Below are 27,234 nucleotides of genomic sequence, written 5' to 3'. Positions count from 1 at the left end.
CTGCCATTAACTTTGTCCTTGGAGTGTCTGGGAAAACAAAGTTCCAACTTACACTGCTTGACAGGCTCTAGCTGCTCAGCCCAGGGGCCCATCTACCTCCTACCTCAAAACCAAGCCTGGTATGTTAGGGGCATGGCCAAGTACTAGTATAAACACATAGAAGCTGTTAGTTATGGAGGAGCTGGGTGAGTATGGCAAGGTGGGTGAGGCAGAACCCAATGTACTTCTTAATCAATGGTGAAGTACACAGATGTTTGTCTTATCTCTAGAATCACTCTCAGAAAATTCCAAAACTAATCCTACTAATAGTTCCAAGTCCCTTGGAAGCCCAGAGAAAACCAACTTGTTTTCCTCTCCAGCAGCTGCCTTCTTATCTGCCTTTGAATTTCCTAGGTTTGGAATACCTGGTGCTATTTCTATGACAGTAGAAACATTCCTTCTGTCTTTTACTTTCCATTTCCCTCCATGCATCTATTCCTTTCCTATTGGCCTAGTGAGCTAACTTTGTTTAACTCGAGGTCAACTCATTAGTAACATCAGTACACATGCAAAATCCCTGGGCTGATGCATCATCATATCTACATATTCTGCCCACACTCAGGAAAAAGGATTATCTGGGCCATGAACACCCAGAGGGCAGGAATCTGGAGTGCTATCTTAGAATTCTGCCCACCACATGGACTAACCCATCATACCTGTCACACAGTCTTTTACATGGTAGATACTCTATACATATTTGTCCATTGATTGAAGATATGTATTACCTGTATAACAAAACTGTATAAATAATACTTAAAAGTTTAGTGGTATTTCTCTCCTCCCTGAGCAAAAGCTCATTTGGTCCTTTAGCTCTCTGCGGGTCTCTCTCCCTTTACTCTTTATAAATTATGATGGTTAAATGAACACTATGAAAATCAACTATACTTCAATAAAAAATAAATTTAAAAAATAAAACAAAAAAAGAAGAAGAACCTATATGGTAACAGAATCTAACAAAGAATAGATACATGTGTATGTATAACTGAATCACTTTGCTCTACCCCTGAAACTAACACATTGTAAATCAACTATACTTCAATATAAAATAAAATTTTAAAAATAAAACAAAAAATAGAAGCAGAAAATAATAAATTATGATGGCTAGTACTGTCTCCAGGTTCTATCAAATATGGAATATTTTAGTGATCTGAACAGTCTTGGGCCCTGGAGGTGATACAAGACAAGCTTGCGTAGGTGTGTGATTTCCTTCATAGACAGTTTTTTCAGAACCTAGAGCTGACCTGTTATAGGAACGATCTCATGACTGTTCTAAGAAGAAGAACATACTCTAAAATATTTACTCTCTTTAAATATCTCTCTTGGGGGAGATATTAAGTACTCAAAATTATCTCTAGTTGCAAATATTTCTTAGTTTAGCCTGGGCACTGATGGACAAGTGTTTTTCAGTTTTTTATAGAAACACACATATGAGAAAAACAAGCATGAGTGAATTCTCAAGTGTGTGCTGACTCTTCAGGTCCAGCTCCTTATTGAAAACATGCAAATACAAACCTGCAAAGCTTGTCTTGTCCTACAAACACTATATAAAAGTCATGAACTGTTTATTTTCCAGTGTTTCATATATGAAAAATATATTGATACTTAAGTAGTATTCTGCCAAAAACTAGGGTTCTGTGCACTGGTGCCTAATTGAATCTCAGAGACAGAGTTTTAGGTGAAGTAGAAAAGAATAGCTTCATTGCTTTGCCAGGCAAAGGGGGACAAAGTGGGCTCATGCCTCAAAAACTGTGTGTCCCAACCCAAAGGGATTTGGTGAGGAGCCATGGTTCAAGGGCAGGATTGCTGATAAGGATCAGGGTGTGTGAAGGGTCTGAACTCCTTTAATCTGGCCTCAGGTGGTCTCCTGATGAGCTTCTTGAGTTATCAAATCTCCCCTGGAATGAAGAATGTTAATGTCTTCCATTTGTTGAGGGTTTTAGTTCTGTAGAAGAGTTAAGTTATCCCTTGAGGCAGAACCAGGACCCTGCCCCAAGGCTGCACTATTGTTTTTTGACTGCTCTTCTCTTTTCTCTGCATCCCCTCCCTTCCCTAATTAGCAACTGCTAGAATCTGCCCTTTGGAACTCAGGCAAGGTCATAGAGGCTGTAGTGTATTCCCTACAAACAAGAAACGGGGGACACAGAAAGGCTTCCATGACCAGGAGCCCGATGAAGTCCTGCTCAGTTTTAGTATCAGACAGTTTCAGATACTATGTAGGAATTATTTTTCCTAATGGTCTCTCATAATAAACATATGAAATAAAAACATAAGATTTACAAAGATTATATTTTATTAAAATCTCTACAAAGGGAGACAGGAAAAGACAACAAAGTTTACTGGGTGTCTGTCATATCTGTCTTTTGAAATATGAATGTAAGTGCAAAATCCTATTTACTCTAATACCACTTTCCCCAAATTTGGAATACAGAGCAGAGTTTCATATGCCCATCTAGTTCAGAGAATGATGCTTCCATAAAGGGACAGAGAAAAGTTGTGAAATTATAGCATGATTCTAGCCAACTATTTGAATAACTCAAAGTGAAATCAACTATGTTGGTTGTTACATCTCCCTCAACATATATTTCTTATAATTGATAATTAATGTTAACCTAAATTGCTTAGAATAGAAACTTTAATGTTTGCTAACTTATTTTTTTAAATCCTAATACTGAGACTATTGAAGAAATCTTCCAAATATCCACTTCATAAAAACGAGTAGTGAATGAAGAGGTGCTTGGATTTATAAAGAACAAGTAAAACAACCCAGTTTAATTGTTTCTGTTTATAGAATTATCACATAATGCAAAGAAGGAGTTTGTGATATATTTTGAATTTGGATTCTGTGAAATTTCTTAATACAAGGTTCAAGACATTTTGACTTAAAAGAATTGATGCAATTTGGGTTAAAGTTTGTGTTTCATGGTCTCACTTGGGCAAACTACTCGACACCGAGATTCTTTGGTGAGATGAATGGGGTTGTATTTAATACGGGTATCATTCTATTAGAATGACCTGGAAGAGAAAATAAAGGATATGCCCAAGGAATGATAGTACATTGAAAGATGCTCTACATTAGAGATAAAAAACATACCAGAGGCGTGAGCAAGGACAGGAAGGTCGGGATTCACCTCAGAGAGATTATTTTGTTATGACAGTGAGAATTAGTTGTAATCAAATATTTAAGTCTCAGAGAAGCAGTGCTCTAAAGATTATCACAAAAACAACTCTTCATTTTTCCAGTTACCTAGTTTTACCACATTCTCCACAATTCCCTTCCTTTCTACGAGACTTCTCATATTGGTTTAAACTGATTTCTGCAGAGGACTGTTAAACCCTAATTTAGGTAGTCCTTTGTAAGTAAAAGTATCAGCTACTTTAACACAGTAAGTATAATAACTGCTTCTTGCTAATATGGTTTTCTTCCAGTTAATTAGAGTCCTGGGATAAAACAATGGTTCATCCACATTCACACACACACATAAACACACAAACACACACACAATCCCAAACATGATTTTAGATGGAAAAAGTCATAATTTTTTGGTTGGTGGTGTTTTTTCTTATTTTAAATTTCTGTTAAGATTATGGTTATTTTTCTGTCCTATAGACAAAAAACAAACACCATGTCTTGTACCAAACTTAAAAAACTGAGCAAAAACAAAGAAGGCAATATTTTGTGATGTCTTTGGGCTTTTCCTGTACAACATGATGCATTCCAGGAGGGAGTCACAGAGGACTGATTTATAAGGAAATACTTATATTGCTGGATCTGCATAGTATCATATGATTTAATGCTGAGCTATGGAGCTACACCTGGACAGAATGCAAAAGCTGAAACAAACAAGCCTTAAGGAGAGGAAGGAATCATGTTCTTTCTTGGGAGAAAAGCAAGAAATCATAAGCTAAGCTAAATGAAAGAATTTACTCTGAAAAATAACAGAAATGGATCTGACCCCAGTGATGACTTGACAAGGGAAGAGACTGCAAATGACTTCAATAGTTTTATCCCTAGTGGATGTTTAAACCGCAGTAGATAACATACAGCAAAGTATATTAATATGAACAACAATAAGCTGGCAGAAAGATAGGGTGAGAAAACTCTTAGGTCATTTTCATTAGTATTCATTAGTTTTAAAAAATGTGTTTGATATCTTAAAAGGTCTTGGAGTTTAGGAACACATTTTTCTGCTGTGTTCTAAGCCCAAAAGTAATAAAATTTAAACAGCCTTAAAAATACCACACCCTGAAAGCAATTGCAACCATTTTCTCAGCAAGTTGAACATTTAGAAATGCCTTAGGGTGTAAATTAACAGAGTATCTTAAGACAAGTAATAGCGAGAAATTCCTGGCTCCAGAACAAAAGGTCTTAGAATTAGAGCTTAAGGCCTTTAAAGACCTGATTTTCAAATTACATTCTGAGAGCATTCTAACGCTCATCCCTTCATGTAACCTATGCTGTCACCAAACGACAACAAAAACCCCAATTCTCTCCTTCCTTCCTCAGACACCATATGTTCCCTGGACTCTAAGCCTTTGCTCATACAAGTTTCAGTCTGCTTCTACACATCTGGCCACACCCCCATTCATACTCCAAGCATTCTCCAACACCCTCTTGAGTTCTCCCATGGGTAAACTCCCAGAGACTTTTGTTCCAACCCCTTTTCTAGAATGATCAATTTTGTGTTTTAATTATTTGTACACTTCATTTACGTCCACCATATCAGTGGTCCCCCAAACCTAAACCTTCAGCCCCTGGGGAGGAATGGAATGATTGAGGGGGGGCCCATAAATTTGTATGTGCATGTGTATTTTTTCAATCAATAATGTAGTAAAAATATAGCCCTTATTCTGTGAAGAAAGGTAAAATATTTAGTCTAACAGGAGACAGAAAATGACAGCTTGTGGGCCAAATCCAGCCTGCTGCCTCTGTAAATAAAATTGTATTAAAACACAGCTGCAAAAAAAAAAAAAAAAAACAAACAAACACAGTTGCACCTATTCATTTACATATTGTTTATGGATGCTTTCACATGGTAACAGCAGAACTGAGTGGTTGCAAAAGAGACCATATGGGCTACAGAGGCTAAAATATTTATTACCTGAGTGTTTATAGAATAATTTTGCTTACTCCTGGTCTAGAATGTAATCACCTTGAGGACAATGATATATTTATATCACCTCTTGTGCACACCTTAGAGAAGTACACAGACTCTGGAGATAGAAATCAGGAAATATTATTTTTCCCCCCAAATATGCTCTTCTTCCTTCCTTATTACAGTTTTCAACAATACTCGCTTGTTTAAAAATATCAGTCTTACTGACTCCTCTCTCCTTATTCTTTATATCTATTAATCACATCTTATTAATTTTTTTGTTTATTCCATTGAATTGCCTGGGTATCCCCCCTCAGCTCAGTCCCCTTCTTTCCTCCAGATATGACACTTAACTGAATATGTATTCTTTCCGTACATGAGCTCATGTTCTGGACACACATTTTTGCATACATAAGTACTCTTAATACAGAGCACCATTTGGAATATTTTAAGAGTTTACATGTGTGGTATCATACTCTACCTACATTTCATAGGGCAAATCTTTTTTTTTTCTTTTCACTCAACATTTTATTTTTGTGATTTATCCATGTTGATGTATTTTCTGATTCATTCATTTGATATTGCATCAGATGACTAGACAATTTATCTATTGTCCTATTGATGGGCATCTGATTGTTCCCGGTATTCCTGTTACAAATGGTACCTGATATCTTGGCCACATGAATGAGAGTGTCTTTAAAGCCTAGAAATTGAAAATGAGAAATACTGGTCATAGGGTATTACATTAGTTTCCTATTTCTGCCATAACCGATTACCACATACTTAGGAGGTTTAAACACCACAAATTTATCATCTTAGAGTTCTGGAGATCAGGGTCTGAAATGGGTTTCCCTGGGCCATATTCAAGGTGTCAGCAGGGCCATGCTTCCTCCAGAGGCACTAGGGGAGAATCCATTTGCTTGCCTTTTCCAGTTTCTGGAGGTTGCCAGCATTCCTTGACGTATGGTCCCTTCCTTGTTCTTCAGAGCCGGCAATGTAGGATCTTCACATCTCTCTCTGACTCTGACTCTCCTGTCTCCCTCTTCAAAGACCCCTTGACATTACATTGGGCCCTACCTGGATAATCCAGGATTATCTCCCCATGTCAAGATCTTTAAGTTAGTCACATTGCAAATTCCCTTTTACCATGTAAAGTAAGATGTTCCAGAGGTTAGGATACGGACATCTTTGTGGAGACTTTCAGCCTACCCCAAATATAAACATCATCACAACTGTTAGACACTATCAATCTCCTCTGCAATGCAGGTATAGCAACATAAAACACTGCCGCCATGTCTTCATCAACACTTGGCATGGCCAGCCTCTCTGGAAAGTATAAAATCTAAATTTATTGCTATAGCTTATACCTTCAAATTTTGACATAATTTCAAACATACAGAAAAGCTGCAACAGTAGTAAAAAGAATTCATATATCACTTACCTACATTTACCAATTGTATATATTTTTGCCCCATTTGAGACTAAGTTGGAAATGTATATCCCTTTATCACTAAACATTTCAGCATCTGTTTCCTAAGAACAAGGATATTCTATTATTTAGCCTCAATACAATTATGTAAGTCAGGAAATTTAGTGTTGATTGATTTTTATCATATAATTCCCAGTCACTATACAAGTTCCATCAATTGCTCCAATGTTATCCTTTATAATGATTTTCCCTTGGTTCATGATCCAATTCAGAATCACATATTATATTCATTTATCATCTCTCAATTATACTTCATCTGGAAAATTTTCTCAGTCTGATATTTTGAAATAGAACATACCAGTTACTGTATAGAATGCTCTTCAATTTGTGTTTGTTTGATGTTTCTTTACTATTTTATTCAGGTTATACACATTTTGGCAGGAATACCCCAGAAATGATGTTGTCTACTCAGCACCTCTTATTAGAAGGCACATGATGTTGATTTATCCCAAAGCTAGGAATGATGTTTTTGGAAAACTTGTTTGAATGGTTCCTGCCAGATTTCGCCACTGTAATATAATGTTTCCCTTTGTAGTTAGTTAATAGTAATTTGTTGGAAGATACTTTGAGACTCTACATGTTTTGTTTCTCATCGACATTTCACTTATTAATTTAAGCATCCATGGGTGACTCTAACTCCATCAACCATTCAATATTTGATAGTTGCTTTATTTTTTAAAAGAGCTCTTCTTTCTTCTCCTCTTCCTTTTTTCTTCTCCTCTTCTTTTTTCTTCTTTTCTCTTTCTTTCTCTTTGACCTCATGCATTTTTATTTTATTCAATGGATTATAATACATTAATATCATTTTTATTTTTATGTTCTAATTTTTCCGTAGTTGACCACTTGGAGCCCCATTCAACTAGCTCATTAAGTGTATTTTTAACACATTCACATCATTCATTGAGTAATCTCAAATTTTATGAAATAAAAAGATGTTCCAGGCTCATTTTGTGCCTACTTCTGTTTATTTTTTGCCTACCTAATCTTGCAGTCTTTGACCTTACAATTGTGGTAAGATAAGTTGCTGAGTGCCTTGGTAGACAGTCTAGGGAAAAGGATTTTAATACTGAAAAATGATGACATAAGAAGTTTAAGATAAAGAGAGAAAAGAATGGCAGTGATGGCAAGAGAAAATACCAATGTCAAGATAACATTGTGCCTAGTCTGCAGTACCATATTTCTTGAAAAGTGCTGTACTTGTACTTTTCTCAGTGCTGTTGCCTAGGCTTTCATGTAATAATAAAATTCAGAAGTTTAGCAAAGCAATAATGAATCAAAACAAGTGATAGTAGTTTCAGACCCTTTTTCTCAAAAACATGCTGCATAAAGTTTTGTGTTCCTAAATCAAAACAACTAAGATGTTTTCTGTAAAGTAATGTGTATCTTTCTATATGTAGTATATAAAATACTGGATATAATTTTAATTACATAATTTTACATTAAATCTCTTTGATGCACATTTGGCCTTCTTATGTGCACATGTTGTACTCTTACTCGTAGCTGTTTGTGCCCTCTTGAATTGTGGCATCATTTTTCTAGTTGATTGTGCATTACTTTATTAATTTATAAAACACACACACACGGGCTTCCCTGGTGGCGCAGTGGTTGAGAGTCTGCCTGCCGATGCAGGGGACATGGGTTCGTGCCCCAGTCCGAGAAGATCCCACATGCCGCGGAGCGGCTGGGCCCGTGAGCCATGGCCGCTGAGCCTGCGCGTCCGGAGCCTGTGCTCCGCAACGGAAGAGGCCACAACAGTGAGAGGCCCGCGTACCGCAAAAAACAAAACAAAACAAAACAAAAAAAACCAAACACACACAAATTTAGTTGTTGCTATGGTACACTCACTGTTCTAGGCGTTAGTGACAGGGTAGTAGGAAACAAACGTCCTGAGTAGTATTTTTAGTTTCTCATTGCTGGTGTAACAAATTGTCATGAACAGTGACACAAATTTATTCTACACAACTTGAAGTCAGAATTCCAAAGTGGGTCTCACTGGCCTAAAGTCAACTGTCAACAGGTCTCTTTTCCTACTGGAAGTTCTAGGGCAGAATCCATTTCCTCAGCATTTCCAGCTTTTAGAAGTCACCTACATTTCTGGGTTTGTCAACCACTCCTTGATCTTCAAAGCCAGTAATGCTGGGCTGAGTCCTGACATAGCCATTGCTCTGGTCTTTCATTTAAGGGCCCGCCTGGATAATCCCAGTAATTTCCCTATCTTAATGTCAGTTGATCAGCACACTTAATTAAATCTGCTATCAATTCTCCATTCACCATGTAATGTAACATATTCGGTTTCTAGGGATTGAGACGTGGGCATCTTTGGGGGAACATTATTCTGACTACCACAGTAGCGAAGACTGATGATACTTCTGCCCTGATGGAAATTGTATTTTAATGGGTGAGAAAGTCAACAAACACAGAAACATGTCATATATTTTCAAGAAAAAATACTTGAACAAAACAGGGTAGGTGGAAAGAGATTGATGGGGACTGAGAGTTATAAAACATTGACTATCTTATCTCATTTTTATAAATGAAGAATTAAGATGAAGAAAAGTTAGGTACTTTTCCCAGTGTTAATGTGGTATCAATCTCTGTCTCCAAATCTCATGCTCTTTTCATGATACAGCTCTGCTTTACCATCTACTCAGTTTTCTGGTTAAAATGGGAATGAATCTAACTAGTGCCTGGCATCATGCCTGAAACATAACAAAACCTCACTAGTTATAGGTTGTTGGTATTGTTATTTTTCTAAGCTATTCTCATCTCCTATTATTCATTGCTGCACTGAACCAAGAGAATAAGAGAATTATTTTTCAGATACGTACTCAGAAGTTTCCTTTGAAAAAATTTCTATGAGAGAAAAATCAATAGAAATATTCCCCACATTTATCCACAGATTTTTTTGAATGGTTTCTGCAGGTGGGTTAGAGTCACAGATGAGATATTAGTAAGCAAAGGATGTGACCCTTAAAAAAACAAACAAGGCAAAGTTACTTAAAAATGGTGACCGAATGGCCCATATAATCATATCATGTCATTTTTAATAACAGGGCATTTCTTTAAAGTATAGACTAGCATTCAAGAACCAGATTGGTTAATTGTTTGGAGGGAGGAATAATTTTCTTCACTTTCTGGTATTGCTATTTGAGTCATACCACTGCTTTAAAGTAAAATCCAGTGATTCCTTGTTACCTAAAATGATCCTGAATCCCTATCATCACATTCAAGGCTCTTCACAATTCAGACCCGACCAGCTTCATTTCCTTCCACTCTGTATTCTGTTGTAGATGACATTTTAGCATCTTGCATCATAAACATCTCCAACTTTCGAAGAAGACCCTTGCATTCCACACTTTCTTAAGAGTGTGAGTTCCGTAAAAGCACGGACAATGACGTTGACTTTTGTAGCACAGAGTCAGGCACATGATTGGGATTCAACAGATAAACTATAACTGACAAGCTGAGTGAATGAATTAATGTCCTTATCAGGTGATTTTGACTCTGCTCAATAATTCTGTTCTTGTTTCTTAGATCTGTGATTGCTTTTATCTTTACTGAAAATACGGAGCGCTTCCTTCCTTTTCAGTGTTGAATTAGCTCAGGCTTTTCCTTCTTGAGGGATTCATGGCACTGGCTTGACTATGTCTCATGGTGGATGACTCAGGAAACTTCGGGCTCTAGGTGTCCGTCTCCCGATCATCCACTTACTTTTGCTTTGGTACATTAGGATTTTAATAGAAACTGCCTAATGTGCAGGTAAAGTCAGCAAGAAATGAAATGTAGGTCATTACTCCATGGTAACAATTGAGCAGAGCAGCAAAATGTAAATCGCTGAGAAATGGGGACGGTTCATGCCATTTTGCACTTTGTAGTAAGTCTGAGGACTTCGTGTGGCTGAGAGGTCCCAGGGTCCACTTTAGAAAGCTGAGGAGAAAATCTTTCCCCCATAGAGGTCGACCTGGTACCAGCAACTCTGAGTGCTAGAAAAGGGGAGTGAAGACTTTGAGGTTTCCCCTCTGCTTTGCAATTGTCTAGTCCTAACTTTCATGTACATATATTACAGTGTGTGACATTAAGTTTGAGACCTGGGTTCTCCAAACCTCAGCTACTTAATGTATACAATGAAAATAACAACTATTCTACCTCTTTGGCCTGATTCTCTTTTAGCATTAAATAAAATAAGACAAAGGGCTTAGGTAACAGAACTTGTCGGTGTCCTGCCCTTAACTCTAGTATATTTCAGTGTTCTCTGACCAACACCCAACGTCCAGCATCTGGAGCTCTGTGGATACTGGCCTTTTTTTTTTTCTGGAACTGTGGAAACCCCACTGCCTGTGTGTTCATGAGTCTGTGCACACATGAAACAGATGGGATGCTGAGGAATTAATGCCTCCAAGAACAACTCTCAACCACTGGTTCTCCAGAATTAGTATATAAATATTCCAGTTGCCTAATTCTTCATGTTGGATAATGATGGTGTGTGTGTTTTGTATTAATTTCTAGAGTCCACGCAGCTTTTAGCTTAAGTTGAACCGTGACAGCTTGTTAATAACACACCTTCCATTGGTTGCTTTCCATTCCATTTATCTTGTCTCTGCCTGTGTTATCTGAACTTCCCAAATACACCACTTACAAATGAATCCGGGTCTCAGGATCTACACCAAGGAGAACCCAAGTAACAAGCTGTATGTTGTGAAGGGTCACCTGAAGGGAAGGATGTTAATATTTTGATAAACTAGAAACCCAAAGCTAAAAGAACGTTTTGTGTTTGGGGCTTTTCAGGGCATATAAAAAAAGGGATCTGGGTAATAGCCTGAGACAGGGTTAGAAGTAGAGCATGTATCTAGCTGAGTCCAAGGATTTGGCCTAAGGGAAGATCATCAGACTTCAGCTCAGAAAAGAAATTCTTTTCAAGTCCAGTAATAGTCTTTGGGTTTATGAATATGACTCAGACACAGAAAGGAGTGATAGCAAATTGCACCTCAGACACAGGTGTGGGAACATCCATGGGCATAGAACTTTAGCCCTAAAAGGGACCTTGTTAGCTCACACCAATTTACCTTAATAGACTATTTTTTCTGTCTCTTCTAACAGATTGATTTTCAAAATTGTTTCAGAAAAAAAAAATTTGAGAAAGAAAGTCAATAATGGTAATACTGGATTATTACCCGTAGAGTTAAAGAAGAAGCCATGAGTTCATACTAATTAGAAAATTGAAACAACAAATATATAGTGGGGAAGGGTTGATCTTCCTTAAAACAGAATTCCAAGTAATAAATTTAGAAGGAAAGAAAGAAATATAATCACTGTTTCAGTCAGGAATCATCTATGGATGCTAGACAAAAGTATGATGAGGAAAAATATATTTATATAGTTTCCAAGTATCTCCCTATATGATATTAATTACAAAAAGAAAAAAAGCAACTTTATAGTGGAGAAATCTGGCAGATACCATATTAACTTCAGCAATAAGACATATGGGCATCTTGAGACTGGGATAACCATGACACATTGCAAAGACACAGCATCACTTCTGAGATATTCTTACCAAAAATACATAATCATGAGAAAACATTAGACTAAGTTAAACTGAGAAATATCCTATAAATGAACTCTACAGTACACTTGAAAAGCACCAGGGTTGTGAAAGACAAAGGTCAATGAAAGAACCTTTGCAGATTAAAGGAAAATAAAAGTCTTGGCAACAAACTTCACCCTCATCTTACATTGGATCCTGGGTCAGTACAAGAACATTTGTGGGTCAGTTGGCAAAGTTCGTCTGTAGATTTAAGTATTATATTGTATCAAGGTTAATTTTCTGATTTTAATCATTGAACTGTAGTTATGTAAGATGTTAACATTTGGAGAATTTGGGTAAATGGTATTAAAATTCTTTGTACTAATTTTACAGTTCTTTTGAAGTCTAAGATTATTTCAAAGTTACAGCTAAAAAAAGAAAGTTATAAGATATCACAAACATACTCACTCAAGGAGATGCATACAGTAATCAGAAACATGCCAACCCCAAATCTCAAAACTAAGGACCAAAGTTTAGAAACCACACGCCATTTAAATGAAACTTTGGTATGAAAGCATCAACCGTTTCATAAAAATATTGTTATGTTGTTATTTGCTTCTTTAAAAATCATGTTTTAGAGAAACATGGTTTTTTAAAAATGTTATTGGAGTATAGTTGATCTAAATGCTCTTAGTTTCAGGTGTACAGCAAAGTGATTCAGTTATATATCTACATATATCCATTCTTTTTCAGATTCTTTTCTCATATGGCTTATCACAGAATACTGAGTAGAGTTCCCTCTGCTATACAGTTGGTCCTTGTTGGTTATCTATCTTATATATAGTAGTGTGTATATGTTAATCGCAAGCCTCTGATTTATCCCTCCCCCCCATATTACTCTTTCGGTCACCATAAGTTTGTTTTCTATGTCTGTAAGCCTGTTTCTGTTTTGTAAATAAGTTCATTTGTATCACTTTTTAAAAATTAGATTCCACATATGTGTGATAAACTCATGTTTGACAAGGTGTTGTATACACCTTGTACAGGTCTCAGCCTATCAATAACCAATCTTGTGGCTGGACCAGCCCTCATGGTTCTTATGACTGCAAAATACCTTTCATAAATAACAGTCAGGAAACTTAAAAAAGAAACAAAGTTTATTATTTACAGGACCTGGAAATTACATGACACACCTGGAGCCACATAGCCAGGTTGAGGGTAGAGAAAGAAAACTTTTATTGAGGCCCTTGGATTTTGTGGGCTCACTCTTTATTGGTGAGTTCAAAATAAGTGTGGGAATTTAAAGCATGGAAAGAGAAAAAACAAGCGGCCCCAGCCTAAATTGTCAGTTATCAAAAACAACCAACGTCTCTAAAACAAAAGCGCCTCAGTGGGGGCAGGTGGCCTGGCTCTTTATGTAGTCCTGTGGCTGGCAATATGTTTATTCTAATAGCCATCTTTTAATTTTTTTAATAAATTTATTTATTTATGGCCATGTTGGGTCTTCATTGCTGCATGCGGGCTTTCTCTAGTTGCGGTGAGCAGTGGCTACTCTTCGTTGCGGTGTGTCTGCTTCTCATTGCAGTGGCTTCTCTTGTTGGGGAACATCAGCTCTAGGCACGTGGGCTTCAGTAGTTCTGGCACATAGGCTCAGTAGTTGTGGCTCATGGGCTCTAGGGCACAGGCTCAGCAGTTGTGGCGTATGGGCTTAGTTGCTCCACGGCATGTGGGATCTTCTCGGACCAGGGTTGAACCCATGTCCCCTGCATTGGCAAGTGGATTCTTAACCACAGTGCCACCAGGGAAGTCCTAATAGCCATCTTTGAAGTGGATTCCTCTTTGAAGAATATGCCTCAGCAATCAGAGGCATATCAGAATATGCCTCAGCAATCATATTCTGCGTTACAGAAAAGAGAAAACCCAACTGTCAAGGCTTACACCACACAAGGACCAAAAAAAAACAGTATTTCTCTCTATTTCCATCACTTGGTACAGGTCATTGGATGTTTCTGTGTCTGTTTCCTTCTCGGAAAAAAAAGAGAACAATCATCTGGCCCCTGATATCTTGCAAGTTATCTTAACAAAGACAATCAAAACAATTGTAATGAAAGTGCTCCTTGAAGCAGCCCTTGCTTTCCTCTGTATATTCAGGTTCAATATTCCATTCTGAATTGAATGTGTAAATTGAATGTGTAAAACAAACCAAAAAAAAAAAAAAAGGACTAGAATTTTTCCCTTAAAAGTGGAATGTTTTAAAATATGATTACTTTTTCAACAGGTTTCCTTTTAATTAAACTGGATATATATTTTTTTTAACCCCAAACCTTCTCAGGTCTCAAGAGGGTCACCTTTTTATTGTATCATTCTTTGATCTGAAGCCTTTCATATTATTTGTTTAAATGTTATGGTCTGGACTTAAATTGATTTCTCCTGTTTAATTTCAGGGTTAGCATTTGCTGTGACACAGATGAATTTTTCCTCCTATTGCCTTGAAGACATTCATCAGAAATATCACGTTGTGCTTGATGGAGATTCTCCTGGTGAAAATGTTCACAACCTAGAAAAAATTAATATTTGGTAACAATCAATGGCACTCTCCAATGCATTTTCCCATTTCCTTCACTTTTCTTTCTCATTGTCCCTAGCTTCCTGATTCTTTTCATGTAGAAAATGGGCTGTAATTTATTTTTTAAAGAACTCCTATGGCTGTCTCTTGGTCTTAATGAAAACAAGGACCATAGTTTATCTGGAATCCTAATCTGACTATGAATGCTCAACAAAGAGACTCAGAACTACAGCTCAAACCAGAGAAAAAGTAAAGAATCAAGGGGAATCTATCTGTCCTTTTGCTAGAGAGAAATGGGTCCTTGGGCTATGAGGAAACAAATCACTATTCCAGTCAATTTCCTTGTGTGTGTGTGTGTGTGTGTGTGTGTGTGTGCTTACTAGAGATTTGTTTTGTTGTGTTATTTAAATACTAAAGGGTATATTATAACTCTACTTGGAATGGCTCAATTATTTGTGAGTTTATTGTACACAGACTTTTTCACTGCTATTAATCTTGTTTAGCACCTAGGAGACTTCCTTTATAGTGCATGGGGGTTGTAGAAATAAAATACAGTGTTATTAAGACATTGTTCTGCCTTCCACGCAAAATCAAGGATGGCCAAGCTGACCTGAAATGGCCAATTTACCCAACTCAGTTTGTCAGAGTTGTTTTGTATGTTGAAAATTATCTAATCAACTCAGAAAGAGTATTTTCTCTCACAAATACATATTTGGTATCCTTATGCATTGTTAACTATATACCAAGTGTTATTCTCCCTAAATTGCTACAAGAAAATCAAATGACCCATGTTTCTGAAAAGTTTTGGATAGAAGAAAGCAACTATGAATTAAGAACATCAAGTCTAGCCCCTCACTAGACTTTGGAATGAGCTTCTATATCCAGGGCACTCAAGCTGTTCTCATAATTGTAACACTCAAAGGAATTACCATTCTGCTACATATACTAACCAACCCCTACATAACAGAATATGTGGTTGAATGGCACAAGAGAGGGAGCACTTGTTGCCTGGAAATACAGTTTATGATAAAAGACTTTCCTGTTTTGTTTATGTGCTTTTTATCCCAAAGATCTAATACCATCTTCAAAATACAGTAAAGACCACTGCAAAATTCATATTGTCAGAGAATGTGCATGTGTCTGGATGGACCCTGTCATGGAAATACCATACCTGAGTTAGGAGAAATGGGGAAGAGGAATCACAAGAAAAATAAAGAGGAGAGTGAACACAGTGATTCCAAGAATATGTCCAATTCAGTCATCAGCAGCTTCTCAAGTTTACCTTGGGCCAAAGTTGTCTTACTTTCTTTCATTTCCTAAATGAGAAAATAGAATTTTTCTTTTACTTATAAATATTCTGAGAGTGTAGGTCATCTGTGTAATGGTTTCCATTAAGATTCTTTCAATATTTCTTTCTGCTTGATTTTCACATAAGTGTGCTAACATTACCGTAGAAAGCTCCACTAAATTAAAATATCGTTATAGCTAAATGTTACAGGTGTTATATTATAATTCATGATAAAAGGTTATTCGTTAGTTCAAGGTTCTGTTAGCACAATCTTTCTGCCTTCATGACTAAGAAGTAACAACGTGTTTTGGTTCTATAATAGTGAGTTAATTGTTCATTTTCCTAACGTTAGCCCTTAAGAAAATGTAAAGTATATGGAGACAATATTGCTCCTTGTCTAGTTAAATAGAAGAAGGACAAAATAGTGTACTTGAAAGAGCTACAATCTCAAACTTAGAAAAACTGGGTTTGAGCTCAATTTTCTGTATATGTGTTTAAGGTAGTAATTTCTTCTTTTTGAACTTGTTTCTTAGCTGTAAGGTGGGATTAACAACAATTGAACCTATCCTAAACGGATGTTGGGAGACTCAAATGTGAGAATATATCGTGAATGTATTCATATTAAAATATATTATTATCATTGTCTTCTTTAATTTTTAAGCACTTTCCTGTGAGTATATATGACCAGTCTCCACCCCCACCCAATGCACCAAAGGCTCTGAGGTTTTACATGGTTCTTTAGATATTTACATGCAATCATAATATAACCATAAATCTTTAAATAATCACAAATTATACCAATATTGAGAACCATTTGAAAGAAGGAAAATACTGTAACACAGAAATATTTAATATTATTGGATATTGAAACTTTAGGAAATCACAAGTAATACTTTTGTGTATTCTACTAATTCACCTCCCCCTCAGGCATCCTTTTGTGGTCATCTGGCACCTAAAAAGTCCTAAGACTCACAATTTTCTAAGGTGTCTGGAGGGAATGGAGCTCCCTTTCCCTGGGAAAGCAGTAGACTTTGGAACTGGGGAGTTTAAAAGAGAGGGCTGGACGGAGGAAATGGGACCTAGTGAGCATGAGATCTGGAAAGAGAAAGAAGAAAGAAGCTACAAGAATGTTACCAAACTCACATTCCAATGCTCACCACTCAAAAGGCAACAAATTGAGGGGCTAGTGTCAATAAAAAGGAAAGATTCAGAAAAGCCAGCAATCTGGGGAGAAGGTGGACTTGTGTCCAGAGACCAACTCCAAAGATTCTGCTAAGCCATGACAATTTTTAAAGGGAAAAGGGGGAAACAATCTCAGTTAATCATTAAGGCAGGAGGTCAGATTCTTCATCATTATTCCATTGCGTGCAGATCTGCTGACTTCTCTTGATCTTCCTTTGGGTGCTGTCTTGCCCATGTGGTCTACCTGCAAATTTACTAATGGGAAGCTGGGAGTAGAGGGTCAGTCATTCTCTAACTACTTAATTCTTCATTCTTACTCCTAATCCAGGAAAGGCATCAACAGGTTTGGAAAGGCATCGTGTACGTTTATTAAAGCAGAAATCAGGAGCTAGGTTAAATATTGCCTAGTGATCTCATCTTTATGATTAAGATCTGAGGAAAATGGGGATGAACAAACAGAAAAGGGGCAAAGTAGCTGCTTATAAGAACACTCTTCAACAGCTGAGCCTGGAAGAGACTCTTCATAATCTCAGTGACCAAGTAATTTGGATAGAAGTTCCACCTTCCTTTCTCCACACTGCACTTTTCTGAGATCTATCTGACCATCCAATGGAAGTCCTCTAATATTCAATCTCAGACCTGATAGCTTGGACTGAAAAGGAGGACCAGGGTGGTGTGGAGAAGGGACAGACCTTATCTATTTCCAATCATCTCCAGAGATGTGTCCACCCACCTCTGTATGAGTTTCACCAGGCAGATGAACCACACACTGGCAACAAATACAGCATCCTGCATGATCAGGCTCCATCCATGTTTTACATTTCATCCTGAATCTTGACGTAAGACACTCTAGACATTCTAATCTCCTATTCATTCTTTAAGAATGAGATCTTTCCCACCTTAGGACTTCTATGTGTTCTGCTTTCTTAACCAAGAACTCTCTCCTCTCTGTTCTTCTGATGGTTGGCTTCTCACCCATGAATTCTAAACAGATTGGTGGACTAGGGTGAGATCAATAGTTGGCCCATGGATATATAAACATGGCACGTTGTAAAATAAATTTGACACTAATACCTTAAGAAGAAAGGATGAACTGTTAGATAAATGGTATTAGGCTATTTAAACAGCTATAAAGTTTGGAGAAAAACATTAGTTTCTGAAAATAAGTTCAAAAGACTAATGTAACAAAAAGAAAAGCATTGGAAAATATGTGGGTTTTTTTAACTTAAAAGTAGGAAGGGCCTTCTTAAACCAACACAAATCACAAAAACTTTAATTACTCTAAAAACGTAACATTCTTCTGTAGAGAAAGCACATAAATACAGTTAAAATGTAAGCAACAGACCTGAAAAAAATATTTGCAATATGTATTTCAAAGGACTGATATCCTGTGACCAAGAGGATAACATTCTCCTCAGTTTCTTCCTGTTTCTCAGGCCCTGGCCCAACTTTTCTTAGAGTGTTTTCTTTAGAAAATTTGTAATCTAAATTCTTCTTTTCCCTTTGAGATATATGCACATCTTTTCCCCCTTTTCTTTTAATCTGGTAAAATGCATAAAATGTACCATCTGCACCATTTTAACTGTATGCTTCTGTGATATTAAATATATTCATAATGCTGTGCAACAATCATCATTTATCTCCATAACTCTTTTCATCTTGAAAAAATGAAACTCTATATCCATTAAACAGTAACTCCCCATTTACTATTACCCCTAGCCCCTGACAACCACCATTCTTTCTGTCTCTATGATTTTGACTACTCTAAGTATCTCTTGTCAGTAGAACCATAGAGTACTTGTCTTTTTGGGACTGGCTTGTTTCATTCAGCATAATGTCCTTAAGGTTCTTCCACGTTATAGCGTATGTCAGAATGTTCTTCCTCTTGAAGACTGAATGATCTATGTATACCACATTTTGCTTATCCATTCAACTGTTAATGGAAACTTGGGTTGTTTCCACATTTTAACTATTGTGAATAATGCTGCTATGAACATGGGTTTACAAACATCTCTTTGAGACCCTGCTTTCAGTTCTTTTGGATGTATATCTAGAAGTGAGATAACTGGATATATTTCAGGTTGCTTATATTCCTATTTTTAATTTTTTGAGGAACCACCATAATGGTTCTCCCTGGGCATGCATGGTCACTTTCTAATTTTCCCCATTTATGCAGTAGCTTTTGAATGTTCTAGTTTTTAATACCTAGCTTCCAAAAGTGGAAAAAGAGAAAAACGAAATGGAAGGAAGGGCACTGGCTCTTTAAATTCTCTGGAAGTTGCTTCAGGCAGATGGGGAGGGTCTTGCAACAGTGTGGGGAGGGGCAACACCATGATGATAGCGTGCAGCTCTAGGACCAGAAACAGCAGTCAACAATCAAAGCACACATCCCAATATTTGGATGACAGGATGTTTTCTGCCCATTCTGGTTCCCTCCAGCAGTGCGCACAGAACACATGCATAGCTGTCTGCCATGACTGGGGGTGGGGGATAGGTAGCTGCTACTGTGATAAGAGATGAAACTGAACAAAATTAACCACAATTTACCAACAAAGTCTTCCCCTGGAAGATGCAAGCATTCAATAGACTCCATATTTCCAAAACAGTTATAAGAGATAAATTCCTCCAATGCAATTTTCTAGGTGGGAAGATAGATTCCTGATTCTTCCTACTCTGCCATCTTCCCAGAATCCTCTCTATAAGTTTCTTAAAAAGCCTCTTGCCAGTTTTATAGCCCAGGAATGACTTTCTTTAGGACCTGGGACCTATCTCATTGAAATGTAATCTTTAAGGGAAATAACACCCCTATCTCCTAGTTTCTGTGGAAAGGTGAGAACTTTCCTCCAAGTTGTAAAACTACCTCCTGTCATGAATATAAGAGAAAGTTTACCTTTCCTTTGGGTAAAGCTAATTAGCAAACAGATGGCTTCTGTTCTCCCTCTCACCCCAGGACTTAAAACTTCCCTGCACTTTGATTCAGCAGAGTTGAGTTCCTACTGATCTGTGGCCTCTCTACCCTGTTGTAATAGCCTTGAATAGTCTTTCTTGTGTGTTTAGTTTTCTCTGTGCAATTTTTGCTTTGACATGAGAAAGTATAAAAAGCTAGCACAAATCAAAAAGAAAGCCAAATTTTAAGTGGTGAAATAAAGGGTATATTCACATAATAAAAATCTAAAATGGCCAGTAAACATATGAAAGAATTCTTAAACTAACCAATTTTTATCAGGGAATTGCAAATCATAACCACAATACAATGTCAAACTTTAAGCAGTATCCAGGCTTGGCAAGGGCATGAACAGATGGAAACTCTCATATATTACTTGTGGGAATAAATATTGTGTGTGTATGTGTGTGTGTGTGTTTTAAGAATTAGTTGTTATCCAAAAAAGGAGAAGTAACAACTGACACCACAGAAATGCAAAAGATCATAAGAGACTACTATGAACAACTATACACGAATAAAATGGACAACCTGGAAGAAATGGACAAATTTTTAGAAAGATACAATCTCCCAAGACTGAACCAGGAATAAATGGAAAATATCACCAGTAATGAAATTGAATCAGTAATTTGAAAACCCACAACAAATAAAAGTACAGGACCAGATGACTTCAAAAGTGAATTCTACCAAACATTTAGAGAACAGTTAACACCTATTCTTCTGAAACTATTACCAAAAATTGCAGAATAAACACTTCTGAACTTATTCTATGTGAGGACACCATCACCCTGATACCAAAACCAGAAAAAGATACCACAAGAAAAGAAAATTACAGGCCAGTATCACTGATAAACATAAATGAAAATATCTTCAACAAAATACTAGCAAACCGAATCCAACAATACATTAAAAGGATCATACACCATGATCAAAGGGATTCATCTCAGGAATGCAAGGATTTTTCAATATCTGCAAATCTATCAATGTGATACACTACATTAACAAACTGAGGAACAAAAATCATGTGATCATCTCAATAGATGCAGAAAACATTTTGATAAAGTTCAACATCTGTTTAGGAAACTCTCCAGAAAGTGGGCACAGAGAGAACATACCTCAACATAATAAAGGCCATGTATGATAAACCCACATCTAACATCAAGCTCAACAGTGAAAAGCTGAAAGAACTTCCTCTGAGATCAGGAACAAGACAACGATGTCCACTCTCGCCACTTTTATTCAACATAGTATTGGAAGTCCTAGCCACAGCAATCAGAGGAGCAAAAGAAATAAAAGGAATCCAAACTGGAAAAGAAAAAGTTAAACTGTCACTGTTTGCAGATCATATGATACTATACATAGAATATCCTTAAGACGCCACCAGAAAACTACTAGAGCTCATCAATGAATTCAGTAAAGTTGCAGGATACAAAATTAATACACAAAAATCTCTTGCATTTCTATACATTAACAATGAAAGATCAGAAAGAGAAATTAGGGAAACAATCCAAGTTACCATTACATCAAAAATAATAAAATACCTAGGAATAAATCTACCTAAGGAGGCAAAAGACCTGTATGCAGAAAACTATAAACACTGATGAAAGAAATTGAAGATGAAAGAAATTGAAGACAGAGAGATATACCATGTTCTTGGATTGGAAGAATCAATATTGCTAAAATGACCATACTACCCAAGACAATCTACAGATTCAAAGTATTCCCTATCAAAATACCAATGGCATTGATCGCAGAACTAGAACAAAATTTGTATGGAAACACAAAGGACCCCAAATAGCCAAACCAATCTTGAGAAAGAAGAACAGAGCTGTAGGAATCATGCTTCCTGACTTCAGACTATACTACAAAGCTACAGTAACAAAACAGCATGGTACTGCCACAGAAACAGACATGTAGATCAATGGAACAGGATAGAAAGCCCAGAAATAAACCCACCCACCTATGGTCAATTAATCTATGACAAAGGAGGCAAGACTATACAATGGAGATAAGATACTCTTTTCAATAAGTGGTACTGAGAAAACTGCGCAGCTACATATAAAATAATGAAATTAGAACATTTTCTAACTCCATATACAAAAATAAACTCAAAATGGATTAAAGACCTAAATGTAAGATTGGGTACTATAAAATTTCTAGAGGAAAACATAGGCAGAACATTCTTTGACATAAGTCACAGCAATATCTTTTTGGATCCATCTACTAAAGTAAAGGAAATAAAAGCAAAAATAAATAAATGGCACCAAATTAAACTTAAAACATTTTGCACAGCAAAACAGAACAAAAAGACAACCTACTGAATGGGAGAAAATGTTTGCAAATGATATGACTGTTAAGGGATTAATATCCAATATCCAACAGCTCATACAATTCAACATCAAACAACCCAATTTAAAAAATGGGCAGTAGAACTGAATAGATATTTTTCCAAAAAGGAAATGCAGATGATCCACAGGCACATTTAAAAATGCTCAACATTGCTCATCATCAGAGAAATGCAAATCAAAAACACAATAAGATATCACCTCACATCTGTGAGAATGGCTATCATCAAAATGCCTACAAGTAATAAACGTTGGCAAGGATGTGGAGAAAAGGAAACACTTGTACACTGTTGGTGGGAATGTAAATTGGTACAGCCACTGTGGAAAACTGTGGAGGTGCCTCAAAAAGCTAAAAATAGAAATACCATATGACCTAGCAATTCCACTCCTTGGTATTATCTGAAAAAAAAACCCTGATTCAAAAAGGCACATGCACTCCAATATTCATAGCAGCATTATTTATGATAGCCAAGACATGGAAGCAACCCAACTGTCCATCAACCAATGAATGGTTGAAGAAGTGGTGGTACATACATACCTACAATGTAATACTACTCAGCCATAAAAAATGAAACAATGCCATTTGCAGCAATATGGGTGGACTGGAGGGCATTATGCTAAGTGAAACAAGTCAGACAGAGAAAGACAAATACTGTATGATATCACTTATATGTGGAATCTAAAAACTACAACAAACTAGTGAAAATAACAAAAAAGAAGCAGACACAGATATAGAGAACAAACTAGTGGTTACCAGTGGGGTTAGGGGGAGGGGCAATATAGGGGTGGGGAGTTGGAGGTACAAACTGTTGGGTGTAAGATAAGTTCAAGGATGTGGTACAACAGGGGAAATATAGCCAATATAGGTAATAACTGTAAAAAAATGCATTAGTTGGTATCCATCAAAATTTTAAATGGGCATGCCTTTTCGTGCCAGGAATATATTTTCTAGTTATCTATCATAAAGAATTTTTATTAATTACCTATTTTAAAGAATAATAGAAATCATTTGTTAGAATATTTAATGAGAAAGTACTTACATTTTAATGACAGAAAGAAAATTTAAAGTTTCATAAGGAAAATCTTTCCTAAATGGAAAAATGACAGAATGGAAATGTAGCACCCAAAATGTTAAATGTGGTGAATTTAAGAAATTGACTTTTATTATATTCTTTATACATTTTATATTTTATATAATTTCTCCTATTAGTTTTACAATCAAAAACTAATAACTTGTTAAAGTAGAAGTATAAAATCAAGTTAGAATTGCTGATAGTATTGACTCACATCCAAATAGAAATCTTTGCTTCGGTACAGATTGCTTGCTATTACTCTGCTGTAACCTCCCAGAAATGAATGAGCTCTAGGAGAAATTTAACATTTTAAATGTGGCACTTGAAATATAAGGCTTTGTATCTACCTTCTTCACTTCTTCTCTAGGGAAAAAGAGAAAGAGAGCATACCGTCAAAATAGCCTTCAACTTTATCTTGACAGCAGGATCATTGTTTAAAAAAGATTCTCAATCTCACCTTTGTTTCTTCTCCTTTTGAAGGCCTGTGATTACAGGATAGGAAGTTTCCCACCAGGGTGTACCATCTCAAGACTCAGAAGTAAGTAGCATCTTTCTAAATATTACATGAACATTTGATGGAGGCGGGTGTTTGTTTCCTCTTTGGCATGTGCTGACTTTCATCTCCTTCTCTCTTCTGAGGTACAGTGATGCCTGCAGCCTGTAAAGTACAACGCACATTGTGGACACTCTGATAAATATTAAATGATGATGGTAATGACAGAGCAAAGCCCTGTCTGTGCAGTTGTATAACTTCTCCCGTACATGGTGTGCCTCCTCAGACAGCTGTCACATCCTTGCTTGCAGAGGTAGGGATTCCTTGCCAAATTAAAGCTTGAGAAGAGCACATTACATCCTCATGTCATTGTGGGAGTGTGAGATGTGAATGCCTAGAGACACATCTGTTTGATAAATACTGTCTCAAGAGCCAATTCAGATTGACTACCTGGCCAATTCAATCAATCATACAGATATCTGATCCAGAGAGTTTGTATGATGCCCAAACCACTGGCCAATTCCAGGGGGAACAAAAGCCCAGCCCGTCTGAGACCTTTCAGTCAGCACATTTTAGCTGAATTATATTGACTTGATGATCATGTGTTTTTGGATAAATATTTTTAAACATGCAACTTCATGAATTTATTTATTGAAGAACTGAGTAGAGGTTATCAATATCAACATCAACTTTTAAGGAATTGATAATACTATCCAGACTTTACTGTACTAAGTACTTTCCATGAAATTTCTTTTGCCACACCAAGTGGCCTTTGGATGCAGGATCTTAGTTCCCTGACCAGGAATCGAAACTGTGCCCCCTGCAGTGGAAGCTCGGAGTCCTCACCACTGGACCGCAAGGGAATTCCCAGCAATTTATTGTTTAATATTCAAACAAAACTCTCAAAAGTTTGATCTAATACACTTAGATCAGTGTATCTGTACACTTGATAAAACCAAGGCCAAGAAAATGTAAGCAGTTTGCCATGGGTCATGAGTAAGAGGAAGGGTCCAATTCAGTTTCCTGTGACTCCAGAGTTTTCATAAGCTTTTTGGGGAAGACTTTTAGAAAGAACACCTTAACAATAATATTGTTCCATTTATGTATTTTTAAAATGTGTAAAATAGATAGCTAGTGGGAACATGCTGTACAGCACAGGGAGTTCAGCTCAGTGCTCTGTGACAACCTAGATGGGTTGGGATGGGGGGTAAGGGAGGTCCAAGAGGGAGGGGGTATGGGTATACATATAGCTGATTCACTTCATTGTACAGCAGAAACTAACACAACATTGTAAAGCATTTTTTCTCCAATAAAAAATATATATATATATTTTATATCTACCAACATCAAGACCCATATACTCTGCCTGAAAGTCGAGGAACAAATTACACTTTTTTTTCTATCTAAGGCCAACACATTCACTTAAGTCGTGGAACCCATCCACTTCAGTGTACCCAAGGTCACTGCTCTCTTCTATTTTATTTATTTCATGGTTTATTTCTATTAGTATACAAATACATACCACCTTAAAGAAATCTTCCTTGATTCTATATCCCTTAAAAGTTTCTGCCCCATTTCTCTGCTATTTTTAAGCAACATTTCTCAAAAAGAGTTTTTGAGGGCAGTTTCTCTTTCCTCTCCTCCCATGCCCTCTTGTTCCCACTACATTCAGACTTGTATACTTGCCACTCCACTGAGGCTGCTTTTACCAAGGGCACAGAAGACCTCTGCATTATACAATCAAGTGGTCATTTATCAGTTATCCAATTGGGTCAATCAGAATTGTTTGATAGAGTTGATCATTGTTTAAAAATTTTTTTTTAAGTTTATTAAAAATCTTTTATTCAAGGTCTAACAAGAATTAGGCAAAACCAAAAAAGTAAGAAAAATTTCAAGTTCTTTTGCTTCAAACTAGTAATTCCACTTCTTGTAGCCATTATTAAAGTGGTAATTCTATTCAAATTACAAGAAAATATACAGATAAGAAAGTGCCCAGTTCCAATAATAAAGGAATGGTTTAAAACCACAGAATGGAATATTTTTCAACCATTAAAATTGAGAATTACAAAGACTAATAAGCTCAAAATGCTGACTTTATAACAGAAAATAAGAAAAGCATCTGTGTATAAACAGTATGTTCAAAACTAAAACTGAATAGTAAATAAGATCGAAAAAATACAAAATGTATGTTAGGCTGTTAAGGTTATGAGTGTTTTTCTTTTATGTTTCAGTAATTTTTAAAAAATTTTTATGGTAAATTTTATAATAGAAAACATTTAAAAAGGGATCCATTATCAATCAAATCGGATAACTGTTTTGTTCTAAATGGTGGTCATGTTAAACTATGATAACTAAAGTTTAAGTTAATCATATATATTTTCTTTCTCAAATAGCTAACTGATTCAACACAGAGAACAGTCATGATTTATCAAAGGTGTTTTAAAAAAAAGATAGTTTGCTAAATCATTGGCTGGATTCATTTGCATAATATATTCTCTTTGATCACGCATTTCAAACTGTATGCTTAGTGAAAAATTATTTTTTCAAAAGGGAGAGAATTTTAGGAATTTTATTATGATTTATGCAATTCCTGATTTACATAGTTTACTGGTGCTTTTATGTTTTAAATAACTCGCCATCGCTAGCCTATTGAAGTTGTATTTTAGTGCACTAATTGAAAAAACAGCTGTCAATTTCTTTACTTTGCCATGCAGCTACAAGTTTCATTGTTTCCTTCATGAGATTAAGGAGCTTCCAATTAAGACAATGATTTTAATCCATGAATTCACGAGGCAGTTCCTAAGCTTTCCTTGGTTTCTGTTAAATTGCACAATAAACCAGATTCTAAAGGCAAGCCACATCGTGAAGAAGATAATTATCACCTTGTCTTAGGAATGGAAACATATTCATATAGAAACCTTCTCATAGTGGCAAGGCGGGGGGAGGGGGGACATGCTGTGAATCCTTGGGGTTCAGAGACAGGCCTCCAGACAAGCCCCCGGAAGTTAAGAGGGCAGGCAACTGTGGACAAGAAGGTCTTTGTGAAAAAAGTGGGATGTTCAAACTCCATCTTTGTAGTAAACAGATCATTTTGTAAAGTATTTTATTCTAACGCCGGCCACTTGTGATGGTAATTCATCTCTGAAACAGCATCTATAATAAAACTTTTAAACTAGATGTGCTTGTTTAATTTAAGCACTTAGA

Source organism: Phocoena phocoena, chromosome 4 (genome assembly GCF_963924675.1).
Source record: "Phocoena phocoena chromosome 4, mPhoPho1.1, whole genome shotgun sequence".
In the NCBI taxonomy this organism is placed as follows: domain Eukaryota; kingdom Metazoa; phylum Chordata; class Mammalia; order Artiodactyla; family Phocoenidae; genus Phocoena; species Phocoena phocoena.
This window is presented reverse-complemented; position numbering follows the sequence as displayed.